At 38.6% G+C, this 13,198-nt stretch overlaps 1 long non-coding RNA gene across 1 annotated transcript; it reads left to right on the top strand.

The window, feature by feature from the left end:
- Positions 1–3,691: 3,691 nt before the first annotated feature.
- LOC111191747 (uncharacterized) lies at positions 3,692–8,982 on the top strand. Its single transcript, XR_002649637.2, has 3 exons — positions 3,692–3,913; positions 5,193–5,257; positions 8,557–8,982. It is a non-coding gene; the product is annotated as an uncharacterized LOC111191747 (long non-coding RNA).
- Positions 8,983–13,198: the final 4,216 nt, after the last annotated feature.

Genomic DNA, 13,198 nt, shown 5'->3' with positions numbered 1-13,198 from the left:
TGGTTAGATTCAGAAGCCACTGAAAAACATCCTTGCAAATGTGGAGCTCTTTAAAAAAGTCCTGCTGCTGAGCACCAGACTCCCACATCCCTCTGTAGCCATGGCAGTAGACAAGGCAAACACCCTCAGTAAAGAGGACAGCTGCAGCTCTTTGATACTCTCATGCAAAGGCCAGCTGTCTTCACACAATCAACGCACCTCCACAGCTATTGGCGGGGATGAAGAGGGAACCCAGGAATCCAGTTGTTGATGTTCCCAGGCTTGGGTTCCCGGACTCAGAGCGAGTCCCAGGATAGGCTGCTCAGCATGGTGGGGGTGTGAATAGCGGAGGGGAGGGTCTCGACCTAGACTCTACTAGAAGCAAGGGGTTCAAGTTCATGCTGATTTTAGAGTGCAGAGTTATTGTTAACCTAGCTGGGACAACATGCTGCACTTGTGCCAAAGTGCAAAATGGAGCAGTGTAAAGGGTTTTGGAGCTTGGAGCAATGCCATGAATAAACCACATTAAAAACTTCAAAAACAACGAAGAACATCTAAAACATGATTCCATAAATGTCGCATTAAAAAGGTAAAAAGTGCAAGCACGAAGAACCTTTTTAAGGGCCACAGTGTACAGCAATGGTTCCACACCAAACTTTTGGATTTTTAGTTTGGTCCGAACCAAAATTGCAGGGTTAAAATTTACAAAAAAAAATCAAAGTGGTTCCTACCAAAAGAGATTAACTCAATCCAGATCAAAGGAAACATGGTTCGTTTCTTTTGCAGTGTGGAAACACTTTTCTCTATGATTCAAACTTTCAAACCAATAACATAAAGTTGAGGTAGACTATCATCACACATTTCTGAAGGGAAAATTTTATGCTCATTCTGTTGCATTAAAATGAAAAAAAAAAAAAACATTCTACAACTGTACACCTACCAAGACATGGCCATTCACCCAAACTGATAGATGGAGTAAGGAGAGAGTACTGTTGAGAAAAAGTCAAGAGTCAAGAGATCCATGGTCACTTTGGAGGAGCTGCAGAAATTCACAGCTCAGATGGGACAATCTTTCCACAGGACAACTATAAGTTGTGCACTCCACAAATCTGGCAAGAAGAAAACCATTGTTGAAGGAAAGACATAAGAAGCAGTTTTTGCGGTTCTGTTTTCATATTTCCCCTCTCGTTGGACACTTGCAGGTAACTGTGGAACAGATTTCTGTCACCTATCACTAGGTAACTGTGGAACAGATTTCTGTCACCTATCACTAGTAATGGTTTCAACACTAGGAGGGTGAAGACTAAAACATGCCTCCTTAAATACATATGAAGTCAGACACCTCCTCTTTTCTATCTTCCGCTGATGTAGCATTACAGAGCACTCGGAGGAAAGTGCAGCAACCCAGCTGCACAACATGACCAGTTGTGCTCTCTCAGACTTCGGGATTACCCAGATTACCAGATCACCCCACAGATTACCCCACAAAAAAAGCCCTATCTACATTTCAACTGTCCCCAGAAAAAAAAAATCTAAATTTTCAGAAAATGTAGAGATTGTCTCTTTAAACTCAATTTGCAAAGTAAAAAAATGATAAATAAAAACACTGGCAATTGCCTTACAGGGTTAAGCTCTTCTGTGTTGTGCAGTTTATGGAATAAGCCATCAAAAAGAACACCCAGGCCATGCTCCACAGCTTTTATACTGCTGGCACCTGTCATAATCAAACACGCTCATGCAAAAGCAGCGTTTGTTTGACGTTCATGTTTACAGATTAAGGTTGCGTTGACTCCAGCTCTGTGATCAGCTGGGATCAGAGAGTGCTGCAATGGCAGCACAGCTATCCCGCTCTGCCGGTAAACAGAAGTCTTTGCCGGGATCGCTTAATCCCCGCAGCGTTCTGCTCAAGAGGACGTGATTACAAGTCACAGAGTTCCAATTTGACGTGTGGGAGCTGTTCCACGTTTATCTTAGGCCTGAAGTTCAGCCTCCCCAGACGGTTTTTCATTTACACTTCCACTCCCCTCTAGAGGGGGTTTAAACCTCACTACAGCTAAGACACTGATGTTAAAAAGAGAACGGTATGCTTATTATGCAATGAAATCATACTACAATTATGTGTATATGAATAAAGGCTTTTATATTTTAAAAAAGTAGAACTAGGCACAAACGTTTTGTGAGTTTACTGAGATTTAAATTCATTGGAACTCCAGAATATAACAAAACACTAAAAACACTGAACAATACTGTGGCTATAATGATAAATTATTACTTTGCATTGCTATAAATATAAATAAGTACTGTGTTATTGAATATGTCTTATGTCATGTGGTACCTTAATACCTGCATGAGCTGTATACACAATTTTGAGCACCCCTGTTTAGACTGCATGTTACTTTTGTTTTGTTAAGTAAAGTTTGCTATAGAAAACTCACTTTTGTTATTTTACCGCCCAACTGTACTGTTAAAAAGTCAAGCTGTATTACACATTAGTATTAATCCTAATGCAGAAAAATGGGTTAACTATTTGTTTTGGCATATCTTGTGGAGTCCCACAAGTCTCTATTTTAGGGTCTATTAAGCCAATGTTATTTATGACAATAAAGCAAGCATACAAGTGAAAAAAGAAAGGATCTGAGGGCTTTACTATTTTTAACACTGGTAAAACAAAAAACATGTTGCATGTAATAAAGTTACAATTTGGAATATATATGCAATATAACTGTGCATTTAAATATAAACTGTACATATTATATAATATCCCATATTGTTCTGAATAGAAGGCAGATCAGTTGCAGAGCAGCTTTTGAAGTCAAGGTGTAGGATGCATAAGTATTAATTAATCCTAATGCACAAACTACTAGAAAAAACCTTTTTGTTTTAGCATATCTTGTGGAGTCCCACAAATCTCTATTTTAGGGCCTATGGAACTGGTGTTATTTATGACAATAACTCAGTTATACAAGTGAAAAAAAGGATCTGAGGATCTAACTATCATAACATTTGGAAAAATAGAAAATGTTGCATGCATTAAAGCTGCAATTTACTATACATTTGCAATATAATATTGCATTAAATATAAATGGTATATATAATGGTATTATATAATACTACATATGCTGCTGCTGAACGGAAAGCAGATCAGTTGCAGAACAGCCTTAAAAGTCAAGGTGTATGATGCATTTGTATTAATCATAATGCAGAAACTACAAGACAAATAGAATGAATAGTAGAAGAACTTATGGAGTTCCACATTTTAGGGCCTCACCAATATTATTTATGACAATATTGCAGTTATATGAGGATCTGGAAAAACAGGATCTGGAAATTTAACTAAATTTGAATACTGGGAAAAATAGAACAGGGTGCATGCAATAAAGTTGCATTTTGCAATATATTTGCAATCATATATTAAATATAAATTGCATATATTATATAATACAACATAAGCAGCAGAATGGAAGGCAGATCAGATGCACAGCAGGTTTTAAACGAGCTACAGTGCCAAGTAAACTCTACGAACCTGTGTTCTGTACTTTGTCATCTCTATTTTTGGGTAAAGAAAACAAACACAGAGTGCACGGATCCAAATAGGACATAGGTCATGCATATACCTGGCTAGTCTCTTTCTCTCTCTTTGTCTCTCTCTCTCTCTCTCTCTCGTTTTCTCTCTCTCTCTTTCTCTCTCTGTCTGTCATTGCAGGGGAATGAGAGTGGTATAGTCCACCAGGCTAGTTCCTTTTTTAGGCAGTTTGATTCATGTTGGCCCCCGTCTGGGTTTCTCCTGAGTCACGGCGAGCCTTGACCCCTCTCGGACATGCAAAGAGCAGGTGCGGAGAGAGTTCTTCCCCACACACCGAACGCCCCCTGCTGAGATCTGTCCACACGCACTGCCAGGACGGAAAGAGGAGACCGACTCACAGTCCATGCTTATGTAAGAGTACTGCTGGTACAGAGATAATTCAATTTCGTATTAATTAAAAACTGAAAATACGTAGAACATAATGAAGTAATAATTATCTTAGAAATGCAATCAGCACATTTGTATAAGCTACCTGAGAAGACCTTTCTTTAGACCAGATTCTTGTGAAATCTGGCAAGTGCACTGCATGGCTATGGTCAGAAAAAACATGCTAAAACAAGAATCGGAAGTGCTTTTCCAAAATGGAGAGAACTATTACACACATAAGATGACACAGCAAGTCTGAATATTGCCCTGAACTGTTTGTTTGACAGACTTTAGGCAAGACAAGGAAAGAGATGATTAATTGTTATTTGGTTATTTTGAATTGCAAATTCAAAGTGTTTATCATTAAACTGAGACATTTAAAAGCAGGAAAATTCCTGTCTGGTCACTAAATTAAATAAAGCATCAATAAGAATATGTAAATAAATTATTATATTGTATTTATAGTGACAAAATATTCTCATATAATTACTTTGAGTTTCTTTTTACTGTGATGTGTACATTTGTCTCATGTTATATATTACACATAATTCTATTATTCACCTGGATTCAGTATAACTGGTTTGATATCTAACATAAATGGGAAGAATGGACCATTGCAACCTTCAAAAGGGTTCAGACATCTTTAAAGATGATTTTTGAGAATTTCAAAGGTTTTTATTACATGTTTAATGAATAAAATTAAACATGCAGTGGTGCATAAAAAAGCAAAATAACTTAAGAAAAAATGGTACCACTTTAAAATAAGACTACCTTTATAAAGGGTTTATGAATGGTTTACAATTTGTTTATTAAGGGTTACTAAATAGGTTGTAAATGCCTTAAAAATCATTAATAATCAGTTATAACACATACATAGAAAGGGCAATCATGACCTGTTTTTTGGCAAATAGTGAACCCACAGCCATCCATCTATTTTTCTTTTTTTTTACCAAAGATGAACATCAAACACTTAATGTGTAACAGCAAAGCTTGAAATTAAATTCTAGTAGCTCAATGTTCTAGCACATTTATTTTATATGAGTATTTATTTTTGCTAATAGGTTCCATAAATGCCACCCCAAAAAAGCACAATTAAATTTAATAAGAGTGATAAGGCACACACACCTGTAACCACATAAGTGTTCCTGCCTCAGGCACTTGGTTTTACTACCGTGTAACACATTTGTTAAAATGTTCTGTTTAGTGATTCACTAGGAACAAATTGTACTCATTATTAGTTAATAGTGCCCCTGTTTATTCACAGACCTGCAGTCTATGCAAATTCTTTTCCTCCTCAACCCAACCTGAGGCTGAAGACATGGGCTTTTGGTGAGCTTTGGCCTATTATTTGTACAGTAGCAGAGAGAGCATGAAGTGTTACCTCAGGGGGGATGCTTGGGAATGCCTACATCTGTGTAAGGTGTGAGGTATTATCTTGTGAGTGAGGCTGAACACTGGCTAGTGTGCTCATGGTATGGTAGCATGAATAATTGGAGTTGAAGCCCTAAAGTCCTGATAGGTGCCAAATGGATTGGACGTTTACGAAGTTGTGCAGGTACAATATTTAACATTCCTTGATCCATAGTGGTGTGTGTACCAGGAATATGTCATAGAAGCCATTACCACACACAGTGGGCAGCAACACAGTGTAACAACACTGTTAGTGATCGTGACTAGTGGCATCTGGCTACAATTGTCCATGCAAACAGACAAGCGACACCGTAATCAAAAATCACATCCACTTTTAATGCAGGAGGCCAAACATCTATCCCACAGATCAGTGGAGCATTCTGTGGCTTTCGTGGTCCAAGCGCTGCCACTATGATCGGTAGATTGCTGGTTCGAATTCATGCAGCTTGCCATCAGCTGCTGGAGCCCTGGGAAAGCACAACTGGCCTTGCTCTCTCTAAGTGGGCATATGGAGCGCTTTCCCCTCATGACTCATAGTGTGATGTCGATCAGCACGATGTGTCTGTGAGCTGATGTATCGGAACCCAGTCATTGTGTTTTCCTCCGAGCGCACTGTGATGCTACTTGGCAATGCTGCATTTCAGCAGCAGTTTGAAAAGAGGCGGAGACTAACTTCACATGTGTTGGAGGAGGCATGTGCTAGTCTTCACCCTCCTTGTGTTGTGGCATCCCTTGTGATGGGGAATATACAAGGGGAAAAGGAAAGAAAAATGGAAAAAAATAGAAATAAGAAAAATAGTGTTGTAAATACTCTGCAGTCTCACCCCTGTCTGTTCTATGAGTAAAAAACATCCATCAGACATTTTTAGACGCATGCCCATAACAGCCTATTACCATAACAGCCTCATGAGCATCTCCTTACTGCTCCAATGTAACTCTGATCTGGATTTGGGCTCAGTTCATTTTCCATAACATCTGATACTGCTCCAAAGTCCCTGCCTCATTGGAAAATACATTAGTACCCCTCAAGTCATCCAAGGAGGTGACAGACTGGGTAACCCCAGTAAACAGCTCTGAGCCTGTGACCTCATTCGACCTCCTCTGAAAACACCACAACACTACAGCGTACAGCCGAATGTTTGGTGCTTTAATTAGTTCTGGATTAACTGTCTGGATCAGACAAATTTAGCGGCCCTGCTACAGGCCAGTGGCTTGCTGTGTGGTCTGCACGGTGCTGAAAGGACTTACGCTTGGGCCGTCTATCATAACAATGTGTGGCTATGCAATGACAAGAATGTTTGCACCGTGGAGGTCGCAATTGTGTTCAGCCTGTTCCCTCCCTGCTTGGGTTACTATGGAAGGCAACTGTTGTTCCATGTAGGCCTTTTCCCAGAAACAGAGCAACATTCGTTTAATTGCATGTGCTTAAAGGTAAACCATGAGAAGAAAACACTTCAGTAAGAACGCTGCAGTAATTCTAGTTAGGCTAGCTTCCGTTTGCTTCAAAATATTTTCAGTTCTTGCATGATTCCACAAAGTGTTGAAAAACAAGCCTTATAGTCCATGCTGAAAGGATTATTGTCAATGCATTACAAATCTGCAGCAGTTTACTACATCCCAAAGATTGGGATTGGATTGGATGCAGATCTGGTGATCACAGAACAACTTATTGTTATGTTAATGAAATGAGTTTAAGACTAATTTTGCGTTTTGGCATAGGGCATCGTCACAATGAAAGACAGTGTCCAATTAGTGAAGCACATGGTCAGCAACAGTCCTTAAATTTAAGTGCCATTCAAACCAATTACATATTCCCCACACCATTATTGCACCTTCTCCAGCCTGGGCTGTTGACTCAACTGGGTTGGGTCCATTGATTCAAGATAATGCCGGCAAATTCTGACGACAAACCAACCACCTGTGTACCATCTGTTCAAACATAGAGATTTATCAGATCAGGCTACATTTTTATAGATGTCCAGTGTTGAAAAGCCTGTATTCACTGCAGCCTCTGTTATATGCTCTAGGCTGACTGAAGCAATTCTCTGTTGGCCTCTTATCAACAAATCTTCCATCTACATACCTTGTTTTATTTTTTACACCATTACACCATTATGAGTAAACTCCATTGTGCGCAAAATCGCAAGAGATTGGCAGTTCTAGAAACATTTGATTCAGCCCATCTCATAGAAACAGTCATCCTACATTCAGAATCCAATAGCTCTGCACAAAAATAAGAGACCACTTCATTCCCAAATTCAAAATAAAAAATATTGTCATTTAGAGCATTTATTTGCAGAAAATGAGAAATGACTGAAATGACAAAAAAGATGCAGAGCTTTCAGACTTCAAATAATGCAAACAAAAAAACTAAAACAAGTGCATATTTATAAAGTTTTAAGAGTTTAGAAATCAATATTTGGTGGAATAACCCTGGTTTTTAATAATAGTTTTTATGCATCTTGGCCTGTTCTCCTCCACCAGTCTTACACACTGCTTTTGGATAACTTTATGACACTCCTGGTGCAAAAATCCAAGCAGTTCATCTTGGCTTAATGGCTCGTGATCATCTATATTCCTCTTGATTACATTCCAGAGCTTTTCAATTTGGTGAAATCATAGAAACTTATCATTTTTAAGCAGTCTCTTATTTTTTCCAGAGCTGTATATCAGCAGTTACAGTATTAATAGTGAGAGGATAAGTTTACTGGGGGAAACTGTAGAATTAAAAAAAGGAAGCTGTAGCACTCTGTTGGGTCACTATTAATCTGGACACAAGAGACACAATATAAATTACTGTTGAAGGCATTACTGTTGGTACTGCTTTAGAAAAGACTGAGACGAGGGGAGACAATTATGCTGAAACTGGGGCAAATATCAGTGGTTGAATGCATGCGTTACCTCATTTGACATTCCCTGCTGACTCCTAAGATGGCTGGAGGGAAGGATTTTGCATTGGAGTGAAAAATAAAGTCACTACAGTCAAACCAGCACATTAAGTACAGTGCACACAAAAAGATGAGTCACACAATAAGAGGGAATCTGATATCTGCAAACATTTGGGATTAGACTCAGTATGAAGTCTCGGAGAGTCTGGCTCACTCCTCAGCTTTCCAACACTTTCCAGAACACTCAATCTTTCTCCTGCTCTCTCTCTCTCTCTCTCTCTCTCTCTCTCTCTCTCTCTCTCTCTCTCTCTCCTTCCATGGCTCCCTCAGCTGGGCAGATGATTCAGCAGAGCCTCCTAAAATCCTCCTGCTATGACAGTGCCTGCAGGGTTCAGAATTTCAGCCAATAAGCAATCTGTTTAGGAGACACACCTCCACAACTCCTCCCCCGATTCCTCTCATCTCCCCGCCTCTACAGACCCCTCTCAAGCCCCTCTCAGGCCTCTGTGAGTAATGTAAGTTCATTCCAGACATGCGCCACTGAATCAGTGCTAAGGTATTTTCGTAGACACTGTACACTACCCGTATACTATCCATCAAAAGTCTGGGAAAACTTTGATTTGCCTTAAAAATGAAAAATGTTCTTGCAATTATTTTACTGTTAAGTATCAAAAAAGTCTACAAGTATGCCAAACAGATATCCAAGCTATTAGATTTAACAGGCTTTAACAGAAGAAATAATATTTTCCATGCTTGTTAATGCATTAGACTATTACAAATTAACAAATAAAACATGCAAATATGTGTTTAAAACTACACAAATGTTAAATATCAAATACTAAAACATAAATAAAATGAATTTGTTAGTTAGTAAAACTATCTATATATACACACAGTAGTTGGACAATGAAACTGAAACACCTGGTTTCAGACCACAGTAATTTATTATCCCGATGGACAGTTCTGGTAGAAACAGGAGAGTTGAGGTACACATTGAATTCTGCTGTGATTTGGGCAGACGTGGTTTTACATTTTTTGGATACAATCCGGGTTAGCACCCAAACATCCCTTTCTGACAGCTTTCTCTTGCGTCCACAGTTAATCCTGTTGGATGTGGTTGGTCCTTCTTGGTGGTATGCTGACATTATCCTGGATAACGTGGCTCCTGATGCATCACAAAGACTTGCTGTCTTGCTCACAGATGCGCCAGCAAGACGTGCACCAACAATTTGTTCTCTTTTGAACTGTGGTATGTCACACATAATGTTGTGTGTATTGAAATATTTTGAGCAAAACCGTGCTCTTACTCTGCTAACTGAACCTTCACACTCTGCTCTTAATGGTGCAATGTGCAACTAATGAAGATTGTCCACCAGGCTGCTCCAATTTAGCCATGAAAACTCCCACACTAAAATGACAGGTGTTTCAGTTTCATTGTCTAACCCCTGTATATATATATATATATATATATATATATATATATATATATATATATATATATATATATATATATATATGTTATGAAAAGTAATGGGAAAGGAACTCAACTTTGACTTTCTCCCACAGAAGCTAAAGAACACTACACTGACCTGTTGGAGTGTAAGGCCTGCTGTAAGTGACAAGTCTAGACAATCTTAGCCAGATGCCGCCGGTCACAATCGTTACCACACTGTAAACCCAGAAGTTGTTTGAACTCAAATAAATTAAGTCTGTTTTACACAAAATTGGAGATTTCTAAACAATACTCAACTTTTTTGAGTTGTGGGCACATATATACATTAAAACTGAGATCTTTGAGTTGAACCAACTTATAATAACTGAGTTTAGTCTGTTGCCATTAACAGCTTCTTTTCCATTGGCTTCTGTCACAATCTATTTGCATACTGGGTGTGTCCAACAGTTACTGACACTCACCATCAGTGTGTAGTTATTCACCCGGGGCTACCTTAGGTAAACTTGTAGATCACAGATTATGATTAAATACTTGCTCTCTGTGTTGTAGGCTGTAGAACAAGCCTCATTTACTGAGCTGCAGTAACTCTGCAGTGTTTTTGCTGTGCTCTCAGTACTTTTAGTTGTTTACTGTTTTCTTTCATCTACTTTTCTATGTGTATTTAAAACAAATAGTTGAATGAAACCAGAAAGAAGACTAAATACAAGTTAAGGAAAATATTAATTTTAAATATGTTTGTGTATGTATTTGTTAAGTTCACTGTACTTAAAAAATATTTTACATGAACTTAAAATTTATTAGGTAATCGGTTACGACAAAAGTTTTGAGTTCAGTCAACTTATCGGGTTTTACAGTGCAGCTACTGTCTTGTCCACTGCCTGCACAACTTGTAGCTTGGTATTGTCTGGCTTATCTATCCATAATTCAATGTTACTCTACCATGAACACACTGACCAGTGTTCAATCTCAATTACAAGAAAATACCTTACAACTTATACAGGTGCGATAATTTAAAAGCTGTCACCTGAGGTAGCAGTTCGTTACACACTGCTATCCCATGACTTTTGGCGGTTTAAGCATCAACAGGCAATAGAAAATATATTGTTACGAGTCTTGCCCAAGGACTGTTATACTGTCCCCAGGAGGGGACTTGAACCGCACTCTGGCACATGATGGAAGGTGGTGTTTTGCACTATGCTACACATAATGGATTATGCTTTCCCACATTTCTCCAGTTTCCGTTCATTCAGTTACCTACTTTTTTATAACCTTCTTAATTTGGCTTTACTGTCTCCCTGTTTTTCTTGGATACATTTTCCTGTTTCCTGTAATATATTTAATTTCCTTTCCTGCTCAGCTTTTGTCAGACCCAGAGTGGGTGTTTCGAGGTAAGAGCCCTTTCCTGACTCATTTGTGTAATATAAACTCCTGTAGTAACTATAGTACGTGCCAAATGACAGGACGGCTCTCTGTCCTCTACACATCCTGTGTGCTGTAGAAGAGGGCTATTGCGACAGGTTGAGTCAGCATGCTGAGCGGCGAGTGAGGAATGTGTTACACACTCAGCCTCAGCACATGGACTTCCCCATCTGCATGCCAGGCCAGCATGCTCACACTCCCGCCAGCTCAAACCAGCGGACTATAAGAGAGAACTGCTCACTGCACCACACAGCCTGTTTCTTTATGTAAGAGGGTATGAATTGTTAACATTGATCTTTAAGACAGAGGTGGCATACATTTAAAGCTTATCTGAATGTATTGAGAACAAACTCAAGAAAATACACCATGTACCATATACCATGTACACCAAGGCATATACTACATTTTACCCCTTGTATAGTACATGAGTACACAACAGGTGCCAGGCAGTAACGGTCTTAAAAAAGTGAGGGTGAGGCACCATATATATAACTTAGACTTAGACTTCCTTTAGTTGTCATTCTTAATACACTTGTGTACGCAGAACAAAATTTTGTTGCATTGACTTGCCCGCAAAAAAACTGAAAAATAAAAAAACAATATATATAAGCAAGTAAATACAAAAATATATGAAAATGTAGCAGCATAAATATTAAGTACAGATATATCATATAGATACATAATGTATATCTGCATAAATATACATAACTCTATGATAGTAGCATAAATATATATAAATAAAGTGACTTGTGAAGTTAGAAATATGTAAAAGTATGTAAAAGTAAATAACTAGTACTCAGTTTGGCATATGGATCAGAGTTTTCTTAAATTGAGTTTTCTTAAAGTGTTAGGAGTTTAACAGTCTAACGGCTTAGGGGAAAAAACTGTTACAGAACCTGGTGGTCCTGCACCGCATACTCCTGTATCTTTTTCCAGAAGCCAGCAGGGAAAACAGTCCACGGTGAGGATGTGAGGGGTCAGGGGATATGTAGCGTACTAATGCGAGGTCCTGAATTGAGGAAAAAGAAGTCCTCACCACTCTCCCCATATTCTTCCAGTCAGAGGCGCAACAGCCACCACACCTTATTCTTATATATAAGAATTACAAATAATGAGTTTCTTTGATTTTACCAAATTAAAAACCAAATTGAAAAATGTAATATAATCAGGAGGAAGATGGATGATTACAAGTCATCAAACCAAGCTGAACTGAACTGAACTTGAATTTTTGCACCAGGAGTGGCATAAAGTTATCCAAAATCAGTGTGTAAGACTGGTGGAGGTGAACATGCCAAGATGCATGAAAACTGTGATTGAAACCAGGATTATTCCACCATATATTGATTTTTAAATATGCCCTTTTTTCTTTGTGTTATATAGTAGTGAGTATGGAATAAATCTGATAATAACTCTTGCTTCTTACATCACCCTCTTTTTAAACAGAAACAACGTCATACTTACGACTTTGGAGATTATAAGGTGGACTTGAAGGCAACTGTTGTGAAGGATCTGATTAATGTATGAAGTTATGAGTGTAAAAAAGTTTTAGACACCCAAGGGCTCTTTACAATCACATTTTACATAATTTACACTCATCTACACCCACTTGTGAGAAGCAGCAGCCAATTGCACACAGTGTACTCTCAACCAGAAACAACAAGAGTTGACCAAACACAATCTAGGCATACAGTCATACACACATTCACACCAGGACAATTTAGAGTATCCTAGCTCCTCAGTTACTCGTTGTATCCAATTTTTCTGGGCAATTTAGATGATCCAATTTACCTGATCTTCTAATATTTTGGACTGTGGGAGGAAACCAATGCGGACACAAGCAGGACATGGAAACTTAAACCCAAATCCTGGCTTGGAGGCAAACATACTAACTACTAAGCCACCATGCTGCCTACATATAGTAGATTGACACTACTAATTATTATATTCTCCGTGGCAGCATGTATCAGTGACACAGGCAGCATGGTGGCACAGCAAGTAATATGAGTTCCATTTGACTTGGGATGTCAGAAGTTCCAAGTATGACATTTAAGAACCTCACCAACGCTTCAGAATCCAAGATAGCTGTCCTGCACATCAGCA

The sequence above is a fragment of the Astyanax mexicanus genome, chromosome 22 (assembly GCF_023375975.1).
Source record: "Astyanax mexicanus isolate ESR-SI-001 chromosome 22, AstMex3_surface, whole genome shotgun sequence".
NCBI lineage: Eukaryota > Metazoa > Chordata > Actinopteri > Characiformes > Acestrorhamphidae > Astyanax > Astyanax mexicanus.
This window is presented reverse-complemented; position numbering and strand designations above follow the sequence as displayed.